This window comes from Triticum urartu, chromosome 1A, assembly GCF_056163025.1.
Source record: "Triticum urartu cultivar PI428250 chromosome 1A, HENAU_Tu73, whole genome shotgun sequence".
NCBI lineage: Eukaryota > Viridiplantae > Streptophyta > Magnoliopsida > Poales > Poaceae > Triticum > Triticum urartu.
This window is the reverse complement of record NC_141873.1, coordinates 252,298,915-252,313,999: the sequence shown is the minus strand read 5'-3', so window position 1 is coordinate 252,313,999 and position 15,085 is coordinate 252,298,915. Positions and strand designations below refer to the sequence as shown.

General features: G+C 45.8%; 1 long non-coding RNA gene across 1 annotated transcript; it reads right to left on the bottom strand.

Moving 5' to 3' along the window:
- Positions 1–225: 225 nt before the first annotated feature.
- Positions 226–3,731, bottom strand: LOC147990737 (uncharacterized). Its single transcript, XR_015600489.1, has 2 exons — positions 3,265–3,731; positions 226–1,890 (listed from the first exon to the last, which is right to left on the bottom strand). It is a non-coding gene; the product is annotated as an uncharacterized LOC147990737 (long non-coding RNA).
- Positions 3,732–15,085: the final 11,354 nt, after the last annotated feature.

The window sequence follows — 15,085 nt, the reverse complement described above, 5'->3', positions numbered from 1 at the left end:
CAATGCCTTTCCCTTCAAAGATAAAGGGAAGACCTTCTTCTTGATAACATCCTCGGGCATACCTTCAAGCTTATAATCCACAAACTTCATCCACATAGATTAGGTGCAAATTGGGATGTAATTGTGACGCCCCCAATTTGACCGTCCACTAATAATACACGCAAATGTGTACGATCAAGATCAAGGACTCACGGGAAGATATCAAAACACAACTCTAGGCACAAATTAAAAAAATAATATAAGCTTTATATTACAAGCCAAGGGGCTCGAGGGCTCGAATACATAGCTCGAATACACAAGAGTCAGCGGAACCAACAATATCTGAGTACAGACATAAGTTAAACAAGTTTGCCTTAAGAAGGCTAGCACAAAAGTAATAACAATTGAAAAGGCAAGGCCTCCTTCCTAGGACCTCCTAACTATTCCTCGAAGCTGAACTCCATGTAGAATCATTCTCGGGATCCTCTGGCTCCTCGACTCCAACATATGATCGCAATAACCGGGAAAAGGGAAAAAAAGAAGTAGCAAAGCAACCGTGAGTACTCATCCAAAGTACTCGCAAGCAAGGATCTACACTACATATGCATTGGTATCAATGAAAAGGGTAGTATCTGCGGACTGAACTGCAGAATGCCAGAATAAGAGGGGGATACCTAGTCCTATCAAAGACTATGCTTCTGGCAGCCTCCATCTTGGAGCAGTAGAAGAGAGTAGATGGTAAGTTAACCAAGTATCATCGCATAGCATAATCCTACCTGGCGATCCTCCCCTCGTCGCCCTGTGAGAGAGCGATCACCGGGTTATATCTAGCACTTGGAAGGGTGTGTTTTATTAAGTATCCGGTTCTAGTTGTCATAAGGTCAAGGTACAACTCCGGCTCGTCCTTTTACCAAGGGACACGGCTATTCGAATAGATAAACTTCCCTGCAGGGGTGCACCACATTTCCCAACACGCTCGATCCCCTTTGGCCGGACACACTTTTCTGGGTCATGCCCGGCCTCGGAAGATCAACACGTCACAATCCTACCTAGGCACAACAGAGAGGTCAGCACGCCGGTCTAAATCCTATGGCGCAAGGGTCTGGGCCCACCGCCCATTGCACACCTGCATGTTGCGAGGGCGGCCGGTGAGCAGACCTAGCAACCTCCATTAAAAAGTTGCGTTACGCGGTCCGACCCGGCGCGCCGCTCAGTCGCTGATATCATGAAGGCTTCGGCTGATACCACGATGTCGAGTGCCCATAACTGTTCCCGCGTAGTTGGTTAGTGCGTATACGCCGATGGCCAGACTCAGATCAAATACCAAGATCTTGTTAAGCGTGTTATTTTGAAGTAACCACGGACGCCGACTAGGGCCAGGCCCACCTCTCTCCTAGGTGGTCTCAACCTGCCCTGTCGCTCCGCCACAAGTAACAGTCGGGGGCCGTCGGAAACCCAGGCACATCACTACCTGGATGGAACCACCTGTCCCTTCAGCCCCCACACCGGAATCACTAGCGGGTACTCTACGAGCCGACCCAACTTTAGTCGCCACAAGTATCATATATTATGTATAAGTATATACCTGTGTTCACCTCTCGAGTGAACATGGCCCGATAGTATAGCATGGCAGACGAACAAGAATGTAGGGCCACTGATGAAATACTAGCATCCTATTCTAAGCATTTAGGATTGCAGGTAAAGGTAACAACAGTAGTAGCAAAGACAGGCTATGCATCAGGATAGGATTAACGGAAAGCAGTAACATGCTACACTACTCTAATGCAAGAAGTAGAGAGAAGAATAGGCGATATCTGGTGATCAGGGGGGGCTTGCCTGGAAGCTGTGCAGATAGAAATAGACCCTCGAAGGTGAAGTAGTCGATCACTGGTTCAACCGCGGTCTCGGGGTCTACCGAAAAGAAGTAACGGAGGGAACACAATAAATAACAAAGCAATCAAAGCATCACAAAGCATAACATGGCAATACGCGGTGCTAGGGATGACCTAACGCAGTACTAGGTGCTACCGGCGAAGGGGGGAATCATCTGGGAAAGTATTCCTAGTGTTTCGTGTTTTCGGACAAATGAACTGAAGAGGAAAATTTGCATGTTCGGTATGTTAGAGACGCGTGGCTGACAAACGGACTTCGTATTTGGATTCATCTCGAAAGTCTGAGCAACTTTCATGTACAAAATATTTTCATCCGACTTACGGATTATTTTCTATTAATTTACGAAGTTTTAAATGACTTTCTGAATTTGTAGATTTAATTTAATTCAAAAATAAAATTCTAAGTACTTTTATTACATAGCCAGACCCAGCCACAGTCAATGACATGTGGGGCCAGTCATCTGAGTCAGCAGGTCAACTGACCAGTTGACTGGTCAACAGAGTCAACCAAGACCCACGTGTCATTGACTGGGTTGTCCAGTGAGTAGTTTGACCAGTCAAGTGGGCACTGTGGGACCCTCCTGTCAGTGTCACAGATCAGATTAGACTTATTTTTAACTATTTAGTTAAACGAAAGGGGCCCACACGTCATACACCGGAGTTAAATTAATTTAGTTAACTTCTTAGTTAGTGGGGTGGGGCCTAGATGTTAGTGGGGGTTAGCATGGGGGGTTAGCATCTAACCCAAACAAGGTCGGCCATGGCCTTAGCAGGCACAACACACGCGGCGGCCACGACGCTCGGCCGGCAGCGGAAGGCCGCGGGAACCTCGGCGTGGGGCTGCGTGGGCGGGCCCAGGAGGCGGCGGAGCCGAGCCACCGGTGGCAGGAGGGGCGGAGGTTGTTTGGTGCGTCGGCCACGACGATGCTTGGCGACGGCCGACGGCGTCGCTCGACAGGTACGAGCAGGCGAGCACGAAGGAGGGCAGCAGCAGCGGCCGGGCTTCGCGGGCGCGGGCGTGGGTGGCTGCAGGGCGGCTGTGGAGGCGAGGCGAGGGCGCAGCCGGACGACAACGGCGGCGGAGAGCAGCGGTACGCAGCAAAAGCAATGCAACAGCAGTAGGAGGCAACAGCAGGCAGCGGCAGCGGTTGCACGTGAGCAGCAGAAGACAGTAGTAGCAGCAGCGCAGTGCACCTGGGGAGGAGAAGCAGGGCGCAGCCCCGGGCAGCAGTGGCCGACGGCCGCGCGCGCACGCGCATGCACAAGACACGGCCAGGGCGCGGTGCTTTGCGCGCACGAGAGAAGAGCTCTAGAGAGTTCGGCCACGACGGTGTACGGTGTCTATGGAGACGGGTTGAAGGGGGAAAGGCTGGGAATCGGAGGAGGGCCTCACCGTGAGCGCGACGGCGAGGTCGAAGTGGCCGGGGCCGAGCCAGAGTAGGGTGAATCGAAGGCGAGGCAGTGGCGACCGAGGCGGAGGAGATGACGATGGCGTCGGCTTCACGGCGCTCTGGCTCGAAGCGATGCCCGGTGTCGATGAGGGCGACCACGCTGGAGCTCCTGGCCGCCCTCTCGTGTCTTGGAGTGGCCGGTAGCCGTGGAATCGACAAGGGCGCAGCGGTGGCTGCTCTCGGGTGCGGACGAACGAGAGAGGGAGACAGGCGAGCGAGGGGAAAGTGGTTCTAGGGTTTGACCACGACGGAGAGGAGGCTGGGCGCGGCCTTATCCCCTCCACGACTCGTCGGATGGGCGACGCGTGGCGATCCTTGCGATGGACGGGCGCTCTGCGTCCACGGCGCTTGGGTGAACAGGAGGAGGAAGGAGATCTCCTGGTGGACTGGGCCGGCAGTGCAATGTGTAGTCTTGTCTCTTGTCTCTTTCCCTTTTACCTATTTTCGTTTTCTTTTATTTCTTGTTGTTTTGTATTTTCTTTTAATAGCAACAAAAATTTGTTGCAGATGAAATAGGTCACATAACTTAGTAGGCAATGCTTTGATCTAGCACACAGAGTTTCAATTTATTTTGGAAAATATAATTATTTGTTTAAATTTGAAATTGCTCAAATTAATGTTGCTGGATTTGTTTAATTTAGATTGTGGGCATTTTCAGTATCCAAATAATATTGGTTCATTCATGATAATTAGTTCATGAATATTTGGTACCCAATGAACATTTTTGACTTACAGTTTGAAGAACTACTGATTTGACTTGTATTTTAAAATTGAATTTGACTTTGATTTTACTCAAGTGGCAATTTGGCCTAGTCAAATTTGATGAAATGGCAACATCAGTGTGATGTCAGTGTAGCATGACACTTGGGGTGTTACAGTAATGTTCCATCTCCTGTAAAAGGATTAGCTAACAGTTTCTCTATCATACCCGAAGGAATTTCAAAGTAAAAAATTTTAGTAGGTTGAGGAGCAACTCTTTGCTCTACTGGTCGGGGTGAAGATACTCCGAACAAGCCCCTCAAAGGATTATGTTCCATAGTAACAAGTGACAGTAAATTTCAGCACTCTATATAAATTTTTCCTTACCAAATTCCACTCACCAAAGGCGCTTCTCTCCACAACAACGACGCCAGAAAAAAGTCTTGATGACCCACCAGTATAGGGGATCTATCGTAGTCCTTTCGATAAGTAAGAGTGTCGAATCCAACGAGGAGCAGAAGGAAATGATAAGCAGTTTTCAGCAAGATATTCTCTACCAGCACTGAAATTATCGGTAATAGGTAGTTTTGTGATAAGGTAATTTGTAACGGGTAAAAAATAATAAAAGTAAATAAGATGCAGCATGATGCCCAATCCTTTTTGTAGCAAAGGACAAGCCTGTACAAACTCTTATATAAAGGAAAATGCTCCCCAGGACACATGGGAATTATCGTCAAGCTAATTTTCATCGCACTCATATGATTTGCGCTCGTTACTTTGATAATTTGATATGTGGGTGGACCGGTGCTTGGGTACTGCCCTTCCTTGGACAAGCATCCCACTTATGATTAACCCCTCTTGCAAGCATCTGCAACTACAAAAGAAGTATTAAGGTAAACCTAACCATAGCATGAAACATATGCATCCAAATAAGCCCCTTACGAAGCAACGCATAAACTAGGTTTAAGCTTCTGTCACTCTAGCAACCCATCATCTACTTATTACTTCCCAATGCCTTCCTCTAGGCCCAAACAATGGGGAAGTGTCATGTAGTCGACGTTCACATGACACCACTAGAGAAGATACAACATACATCTCATCAAAATATCGAACGAACACCAAATTCACATGACTACTTATAGCAAGACTTCTCCCATGTCCTCAGGAACAAACGTAACTACTCACAAATCATATTCATGTTCATAATCAGAGGGGTATTAATATGCATAAAGGATCTGAACATATGATCTTCCATCGAATAAACCAACTAGCATCAACTACAAGGAGTAATCAACACTACTAGCAACCCACAGGTACCAATTTGAGGCTTTGGGACAAAGATTGGATACAAGAGATGAACTAGGGTTTGAGATGAGATGGTGCTGGTGAAGATGTTGATGGAGATTGAACCCTCCCGATGAGAGGATCAATGGTGATGACGATGGTGATGATTTTCCCCTCCCGGAGGGAAGTTTCCCCGGTAGAACAGCTCCGCCGGAGCCCTAGATTGGTTCCACCAAGGTTCCACCTCGTGGCGGCAGAGTTTTGTCCCGTAAGCTTTCTTATGATTTTTTCTAGGGTAAAAGACTTCATATAGCAGAAGATGGGCACCGAAGGCCTGCTAGGGGGGCCACGAGGCAGGGGGGTGCGCCTAGGGGGGTAGGGTGCCCCCCCACCCTCGTGGATGGTGGGTGGCCCCCCTCTGGTACTTCCTTCGCCCAATATTTTTTATATATTCTGAAACGTGCTCCCGTGAAGTTTCAGGACTTTTGGAGTTGTGCAGAATAGGTCTCTAATATTTGCTCCTTTTCCAGCCTAGAATTCGAGCTGCCGGCATTCTCCCTCTTCATGTAAACCTTGTAAAATAAGAGAGAATAGGCATAAGTATTGTGACATAACGTGTAATAACAGCCCATAATGCAATAAATATCAATATAAAATCATGATGCAAAATGGACGTATCATATATAGAGTAGTCCGAGTACTTTGTAACGGTAGCTAGATCGATTGTATGCCCTTGTTTGAATTGAGTGGTGTGATATGATTGTGTTTGTCCCATGTGCATATGGGTAGTGATTTTCTCATTAGACCCCGCTCTATTCTAAACCCTCCCCTCTAAAACCTATCAGATGCCTCCGAGACGTGACCCCAGATTTGTTTTCCCACCGGAGCTCACCCAGCTGATCCAACAGTAGAATGCCTTGATGCAGCTATTAGTCCAGAACCAAGGCAACAACAACAACCCGCCACCACCACCTCCAGTTGACAACTTAGCTCGTTTTCTAAGGTTGAATCCGCCGGTGTTTTCTAGTAGCACCGAGCTGATTGTTGCTGATGACTAGCTCCGCAGGATTGGAAGGGAGCTGACCACCGCAGGTTGCACATATGTTGAGAAGGTGCGCTTTGCCGCACATCAATTGGATGGACATGTAGCCTCATGGTGGGAGAATTACACAGCCACTTTTCCCATAGCCAATGTCACATGGGATCAGTTTCAGCAAGCTTTCCGCACAACCCATGTCTCTACAGGAGCAATGAATATGAAGAAGCGTGAGTTTCGCAACTTACGCCAGGGAAAATCGCACTGTAGGGCAGTACGTGGATGAGTTTAGCAAGTTAGCCCGCTATGCCCCAGATGATGTGGCCACAGATGCCGTGAAGCAGGAGAAGTTTATGGAAGGGCTGAATGATGAGATGAGTATGCAGTTGATGGTGGCAACATTCACTAACTACCAGGAGTTGGTAGACCGGGCCCTTATGATTGAAAGCAAACAGCAGCAGATAGAGAGCTGCAAACGGAAGTATGGACAAGGGAAGTACAATTCTGGAGCTCAGCAGAAGCCTCGCTTTACCCCTAACTCCGGAGGTTACACCCATAACCATGGAGTCCATACCCACAATGGAGGAAGCTAACATAACCACAGTGGCCTAAGAATGGAAACGGGAATGGAGCAAGCAGTAACCATAACGGTCCCAACCCAGCAACACCCGCCAAGAAGGACCTGGGCCATGTTACCTATTACAAGTGCGGGAAGACTGGGCACTATGCCAATGATTGTTCTGAGTTGAAGAATGGCAATGGAAATGGAAGCTCTGGGAAGAATCCCAATCCCTTCACCAGAGGTCAGGTGAACCACATAAACGTGGGGGAGGTTGAAGATCAGCCTGACACAATGATCGGTAAGTTTTTGATTAAGTCATTTACCACACTCATTCTTTTTGATACTGGTGCATCGCATTCATACATATCAAGAGGATTTGTGGACAAGTTGAAGTTACCAACCTTAGCCCTTAGGTCACCCATGTTAGTAAGCTCGCCAGGAGCAGAGTATATGGCCAGCCGATGGTGTGATCGGTTACCCATAACCATTGGTAGCCATGTTTTTCCCTCAGACCTAATAATTTTGGAGTCACAAGGATTGGATATAATATTAGGCATGGATTGGTTATTGAAGTATGGAGGAAAAATCGATTGTGCTAGTAAGTCAGTTTTACTCACCACCCTGAGGGAAAAAGGATCAAGTATGTGTCTAGACATGCGCCAAGGAGGATCCAAGTAAATTCTCTCTCGGGAGTTGTTCAGGAGGAAGTGCCAGTTGTAAAGAATTACTCGGATGTATTTCCAGAGGAACTACCAGGCATGCCACCAGATCGAGACATAGAATTTTTGATAGAGTTGTTGCCAGGCACCAAACCAATATCGAAGAGACCGTATCGGATGCCCGCCAATGATCTGAAGGAAATTAAGAAGCAGATTAAGGAGTTATTGGAGAAAGGTTATATTCGACCAAGTTCATCATCGTGGGGAGCCCCAGTGCTCTTAGTTGAGAAGAATGATGGATCTTTGAGAATGGTGGTTGATTACCGGGCCTTTAATGAAGTGACGCTCAAGAACAAGTACCCACTACTGATGATCAATGATCTATTTGACCAGTTGCAGGGAGCTAAAGTATTCTCCAAGGTCGACCTCCGATCAGGATACCACCAGTTGAAGATCCGGGAGCAGGATATACCTAAGACAGCTTTCACCACAAGGTACGGGCTATATGAGTACATGGTCATGTCTTTTGGATTGACTAACGCCCCTGCCTATTTCATGAGTATGATGAACAAGGTGTTCATGGAGTTTTTGGATAAGTTTGTAGTGGTGTTCATTGATGATATTTTGGTGTACTCGAAGAATGAAGATGAACACAAGGAACACTTGCGCTTAGTTCTCGAGAAGCTCAGGGAACATCAGCTATATGCCAAGTTCAGCAAGTGTGAGTTTTGGTTGAAGGAAGTTGGATTTCTTGGACATGTTATATCAGGAGAAGGTATAGCCGTTGATCCTATAAAGGTTCAGTCTGTCACTGAGTGGTTGGCACCCACCTCAGTTGGAGAGATCCGTAGTTTTCTGGGACTCGCAGGATATTACCGGAGGTTCATTGGAAATTTCTCCAAGATTGCGAAACCCATGACAAAGTTGTTGAAGAAGGACACCAAGTTCAAATGGACTGAAGATTGTGAGGCCAGTTTTCAGGAGTTGAAGAAACATTTGGTTATAGCCCCAGTGCTGATTCTTACGGATATACGCAAAGATTTCCAAGTGTATTGCGATGCTTCTCGCTTAGGACTTGGATGTGTACTGATGCAGGACGGAAGAGTTGTTTCGTATGCCTCACGACAGCTTCGACCTCATGAGTTGAATTATGCCACCCATCATTTGGAGTTAGCAGTCGTACTGCATGCGCTTAAGACCTGGAGACATTTTTTGATTGGAAACAGTTGTGATGTGTACACGGATCACAAGAGTTTGAAGTACATTTTCACGCAGAAGGAGTTAAATCTCATGCAAAGGAGATGGTTGGAGCTCATAAAGGATTATGATATGAAATCGCATTATCATCCAGCAAAGGCCAATGTCGTAGCAGATGCTTTGAACCGCAAAAGTTATGCCAATACCCTTGTAAGCGGAGGATTACTGCAGGAGTTAGTCGAGAATCTCAAGGAGCTTCGTTTGGAGATAGTTCCAAGAGGTTTTGTCTCAGCAATGGAGGTTTAGTCTACATTATTGGGAAAGATTCGAGAAGCTCAAAAGGATGATAAGGAAATCGCCGAGATAAAGGAGAAGATGAGCAAGGGAAAAGCCAAGGGTTTTCGTGGGGATGAGCACGAGACTTTATGGTTTGAGGATCGTATATATGTGCCCAATAATGCGGAGATCAGGAAGTTAATACTTCAGGAAGCTCATGACTTGCCATACTCGATTCACCCCGGAAACACCAAGATGTATTTGGATTTGAAGGAGCATTTCTGGTGGATAGGTATGAAGAAGGATATTGCCGAGTATGTAGCAGTATGTGATGTATGTCAGAGAGTGAAGGCAGAACATCAGAAGCCGCCAGGATTGCTTCAGCCTATACCGATACCCGAATGGAAGTGGGACAAGTTTGGCATGGATTTCATCACTGGATTACCCAGGACCCGATCGGGATATGACTCTATCTAGGTAGTAGTTGATCGCTTGACCAAGGTAGCTCACTTTATCCCAGTGAAAACCACCTATACAAGCGCGAAGTTGGCCAAGATATATATGAACAGGATCGTATGTCTGCATGCAGTTCCGAGGACCATCATATCAGATAGAGGGACACAGTTTACCTCAAAGTTTTGGAATCGGCTGCACCAGACTTTGGGTACCAGGCTAGAGTTCAGTACAGCCTTCCATCCGCAGACCAATGGACAAACAGAGAGAGTCAATCAGATTCTGGAGGACATGTTGAGAGCTTGTGCGCTAGATTATGGATATAGTTGGGACGATAATTTGCCCTACGCAGAGTTCTCATACAACAATAATTATCAGGCTAGTTTGAAGATGGCACGTTTTGAAGCCTTGTATGGAAGGAGATGCAGGACACCGTTAATGTGGGATGAAGTTGGAGACCGTCAGTTGTTTGGACCAGATTTGATCAAAGAGTTTGAAGAGAAGGTTAAGTTGATTCGATATAGACTGAAGGTAGCTCAGTCCAGGCAGAAGAGTTATGCCAATACTAAACACAAGGAGGTAGTCTATGAAATTGGAGATCGAGCGTATCTTAGTGTGTCACCACTGCGAGGAGTTAAACGATTTGGAGTTAAGGGAAAGTTAGCCCCGAGATTTGTAGGACCATACCGAGTTCTGGAACATATGGGAGAGGTTGCCTACAAGTAGGAGTTACCCAAAGGATTGTCAGGAGTTCACGATGTGTTTCACGTTTCTCAGTTGAAGAAGTGCCATGCTGAGATGGCCGATATTCTCGTAAGAGATACAGTGCCCCTGGAAGCAATTCAGTTGGAGAGTGATGTGACCTACGAGGAGAAACCCGTCAAAATCCTCGAGTTTGCCAGCCGAGTTACACGCAGCAAGGTTATCAAGTTTTGCAAAGTTCAGTGGAGCCACCATACCGAGGATGAAGCCACCTAGGAGCGAGAGGAAGATCTACGGAAAGACCACCCACACTTATTTTCTAGCCAACCCGAATCTCGAGGGCGAGATTCATCTTAAGAGGGGTAGGTTTGTAACACCCAAAATTTCAATTTGGATGTTATACATAGGTCATCATATGCATATAATATTTTAATTGCATTTTGTTTGTGATCCTAGAAATCTTATGCAACTCAAGGACCCAAGGAGAGAGTTGGGGATTTCATTTATTTTCATATTTGATTTTTTCTCAAATTTGAAAAGAGGGATCACTTTGATTTTAATATTTTTCTCTCCAATTATTTCCAATAATAAAAATAAAAGAGAGAAGATAATATGACTTCTTCAAAAAGAGAGGAATATTGGAGGTAAAATTTTAAAATAAAATAAATATTTTATTTGAATTAGAAAATATGCATTTTTGAAAATTGCATTTTAGGCCAGAAAAATGTTCACTTTGTTCTAAATATTTTATTTAGAGGGTGAAAATTGTTTTTGGCATTTTTAGATTTTTTTTAATATTTTATTAGGATTTTTCTTCGGCGGAATTTTATTTAAAAAAAATTCCGCCTGACCGGGCCAAAGTCCCAGCCGAGCCGGGCCGAAGCCCACAGCGCCGCCGCCTTCCTCTCGTCATCGCCGTGCGTGGCACGGATGTCGAGGAGAGTCCGAGCCGGACTCTCGCTCGCGCTGGCCCCCTTCCCAAGCCGCGCCCCCGGCCCCTTTATAAGCCGCCGGACCTTGCCGCCCTCTCCACCCCGCCACCGCACCACCGCAGCCAGCCCGTGCCGCTCGCCATGCCACCGCCTGCCGCCGTCCGCCACAGCCCGCGCCGTCGCCGCCGCCAGTCGCCGCCGAACCCTGCCGCACCGCCGAATCCCGCCGCCTCACCAGAGCCGCCCGTCCCGCCGGACCTCGCCGCCGACCCCGGTTTTCTAGAACCAATAAAAACCAACAAAACCGTCACCCCGGTTTTTTTGTTAGATCGGTTAGTTTGATTTTTTTCGGTTTCACTAATTAGCGAACGTTCACCCGAACATCCCTATTAACGAACATGTTCGCCCGTTTTTCTCTGACAGCGGACGTTCGTTCGTTAGTACTTTTATTTTATTTCATTTTCGACCAGGGACCTATCCGCGATTATTTTGTCGCAGATTAGCCCTTGATCTTCAAACGTTCGCAACTTTTTGCTCGTTTGTCCAAATCCAGTGAAACCAACGCCAAAATCTTCATCTCGGACCCTCTTTCCAGTTAACCAACTTGAACATGATTTTGACAATTTAAAATTTGATTGCAAGCACATTTGAATTTGAACTTCTTTTGACCATAGTTTGAGTTTCGTAGCTCCGATTTGATTGATTCTTTTTGCATATCGAAGCTCTTCTCTTGTACTTCGATTTGGATCTTTTCTCTTGAGTTTTACCCTTGATATATTGCTTGAGTGCTTATATATGTTATTGTTTGCTTGCGATAGAGTTTCCGAAGTGCGAAGCGTGCTACTACGAGTCACTAGGGTTTTCATATCGTCAGCAAGGCAAGTAACACTTTGATCATATCTCTTATTACCCAGTTTTTATGCATTAGTCTCAACCCGCCAACATTGCATGAGTAGGATCTGCTTAACATGCGGGTATTGGGAATTAGTTGTTGAGGTAGTACCTATTGCCCTTTTCATTCAAACCCAGTGAGTTACTTCTACGTTATGCTTACACCGCTATGCTATGCTCGTAGACGTGGTTTGGTTTGAGTGATTCACGACTGTTGTGAGTATTGTTATGAACTAAGGGTTTATTTTGAGGTGTGTACTTTAACACGCATCTGGGTGGATTGTCTGTGGCACCTGGGGCAATCCAGTGTTGTCCAAGGAGATCCCGGGGAATCCGTGTGATCATCCTATGGTCCGCCACCCAGGCTCGAAGGGATCATAATGTTATTCATGATGGAAACTTCCGTGTGCAGCCACAAGCCATTATGGGCTCTGGCATAGTTGAGTATGTTGCGTGACCTCTTTCAGTGGTAAACTAGCAGATGTACGAGATGTAGGTGGTACGGTTTACCCATCGAAAGAGCTAATGCTTCTGAAAGACTGTGTCTCGGTCATCCGTTTCTCAAACATCATGTAGTGCGTGAAATCAATAGAGGAGATCGAGTCCTGTGGGGAAAAGTGCACAAACCTCTATAGAGTGTATAAACTAATCATGGTTAGCCGTGTCCCCGGTTATGGACATCTTGAGTATCTGGTGCTTGAATTATTATGTTGATCTCATCACTTTATTTAATTAACTTGATGGGTTAATGATTACTTTAATTGGGATTGAGATGGGGTTACCATTCTCAATGTTTTCAACAAACTTTGTAGTTAAATAAAATATTCCTTTGTTGTAGGGAAAAACTAGCTTTCTGCAAAAATAACCATAGAGCCTCCACCAGGCAAATATGCATATAGTTATAGCTGCTACTTGTTCATTGCTCTATAGTGTTATTTTGCTGCAACGTATTATGTTGCAGACTTTTCAAACGAAGAGTAAGGTGTGCTAGGTCGTTGTCGTGCACTCAGCTATGCCTTTGGAGTTGATGGACTCATTGTACCTTCGAAGCCTTCCGCTGTTATCTTCATTAGATGGCCTTCAGCCATATTATTGTAATAAGTACTCTCTTTTGAGATATTCGATGTAATAAGTGTGTGATTGAACTCTGTTATAAATGCTTCAAGTACTGTGTGTGTCAGCATTACATATCTAGGGATGACACTTATGCACAGAGATTTGACCGTTTGAGATCGGATTGCTACAGTTGGAGACTTTTCGGTTGGAGTAGGGGCTACATTCTTCTTCATAGTTTTCTTTCGCCTCTTCTTTGTTTGCTGAGCAGTTTGATCAATGTGTCCCTTCACAAGATCGTTGTACCCTGTGACTTATGCTTGATGCTCATTGCAAATCTCGCAAACAATATCATCCAGATCTGGGTGAAAACCCAATCTTCTATTACAGAGGATAGTCAAAGCCTGATAGATATCCATGTAAGATTCTTCGAGTTGTCTAAAGACAAATTTGGAAGAAGCAGATTTCATTCGACCATCAAGGTCATTAAGTTCGGCAGTGTGGGTGTTAATTTCAACGAAATCTTCTCTCATGTCTCGAACAAGATCAGTTGCCTGTGATATGACTTCTGGAGGGATTGGCAAAGATGCTACTTCTGCATCGAAAGGATTTTCCATAAATTTATCGAGCTGCTCCATGATGGATACATGATGGTAGTAATGAGGAGCATCAGATTGAGCAGTTGGAGTAGGTTGCACTCGAACTTGCTCAGATGGGGGCATCGAGGCCAATGGATGCATTAACTTTGGAGCAAATTCAGCAGCCTTCTCATTCGGAGCATCAGTTTGAGGAGCATTTTGCTCGGTTGTAGGAGCCTTGATTTGCTTTACTTTAGGCTTGGGAATTTGTTCGCCTGGCTTAGCTGTGCTGACAGGGGCATGATATGTATCCGTCGTATCTACTTTTCCAAACACTTTTGCCCTTGTTTTGGACTCTAACTTGCATGATTTGAATAGAACTAACCCGGACTGACGCTGTTTTCAGCAGAATTGCCATGGTGTTATTTTTGTGCAGAAATATAAGTTCTCGGAATGGCCTGAAAATCAACGGAGAATTATTTTGGAATATATAATAAATATTGGAAGGAAGATCCATGTCAGGGGGGCCTCCACCTGTCCATGAGGGTGGGGGGCGCCCCCCTGCCTCGTGGGCCCCCTAACGCTCCACCGACCTCAACCTAGACTCCATATATTCACTTTCGGGGAGAAAAAAATCAGGAAGAAGGATTCATCGCGTTTTACGATACGGAGCCGCCGCCAAGCCCTAAACTCTCTCGGGAGGGCTGATCTGGAGTCCGTTCGGGGCTCCGGAGAGGGGAATCTGTCGCCATCGTCATCATCAACCTTCCTCCATCACTAATTTCATGATGCTCACCGCCGTGTGTGAGTAATTCCATCGTAGGCTTGCTGGACGGTGATGGGTTGGATGAGATTTATCATGTAATCGAGTTAGTTTTGTTAGGGTTTGATCCCTAGTATCCACTATGTTCTGAGATTGATGTTGCTATGACTTTGCTATGCTTAATGCTTGTCACTAGGGCCTGAGTGCCATGATTTCAGATCTGAACCTATTATGTTTTCATCAATATATGAGAGTTCTTGATCCTATCTTGCAAGTCTATAGTCACCTATTATGTGTTATGATCCGTTAACCCCGAAGTGACAATAATCGGGATACTTACGAGTGATGACCATAGTTTGAGGAGTTCATGTATTCACTATGTGTTAATGCTTTGGTCCGGTACTATATTAAAAGGAGGCCTTAATATCTCTTAGTTTCCGCTAGGACCCCGCTGCCACGGGAGGGTAGGACAAAAGATGTCATGCAAGTTCTTTTCCATAAGCACGTATGACTATATTCGGAATACATGCCTACATTACATTGATGAACTAGAGCTAGTTTTGTGTCACCCTAGGTTATGACTGTTACATGATGAACCGCATTCGGCATAATTCTTCATCACCGATCCATTGCCTATGAGCTTTCCATATATTGTTCTCCGCTTATTTACTTTTCAGT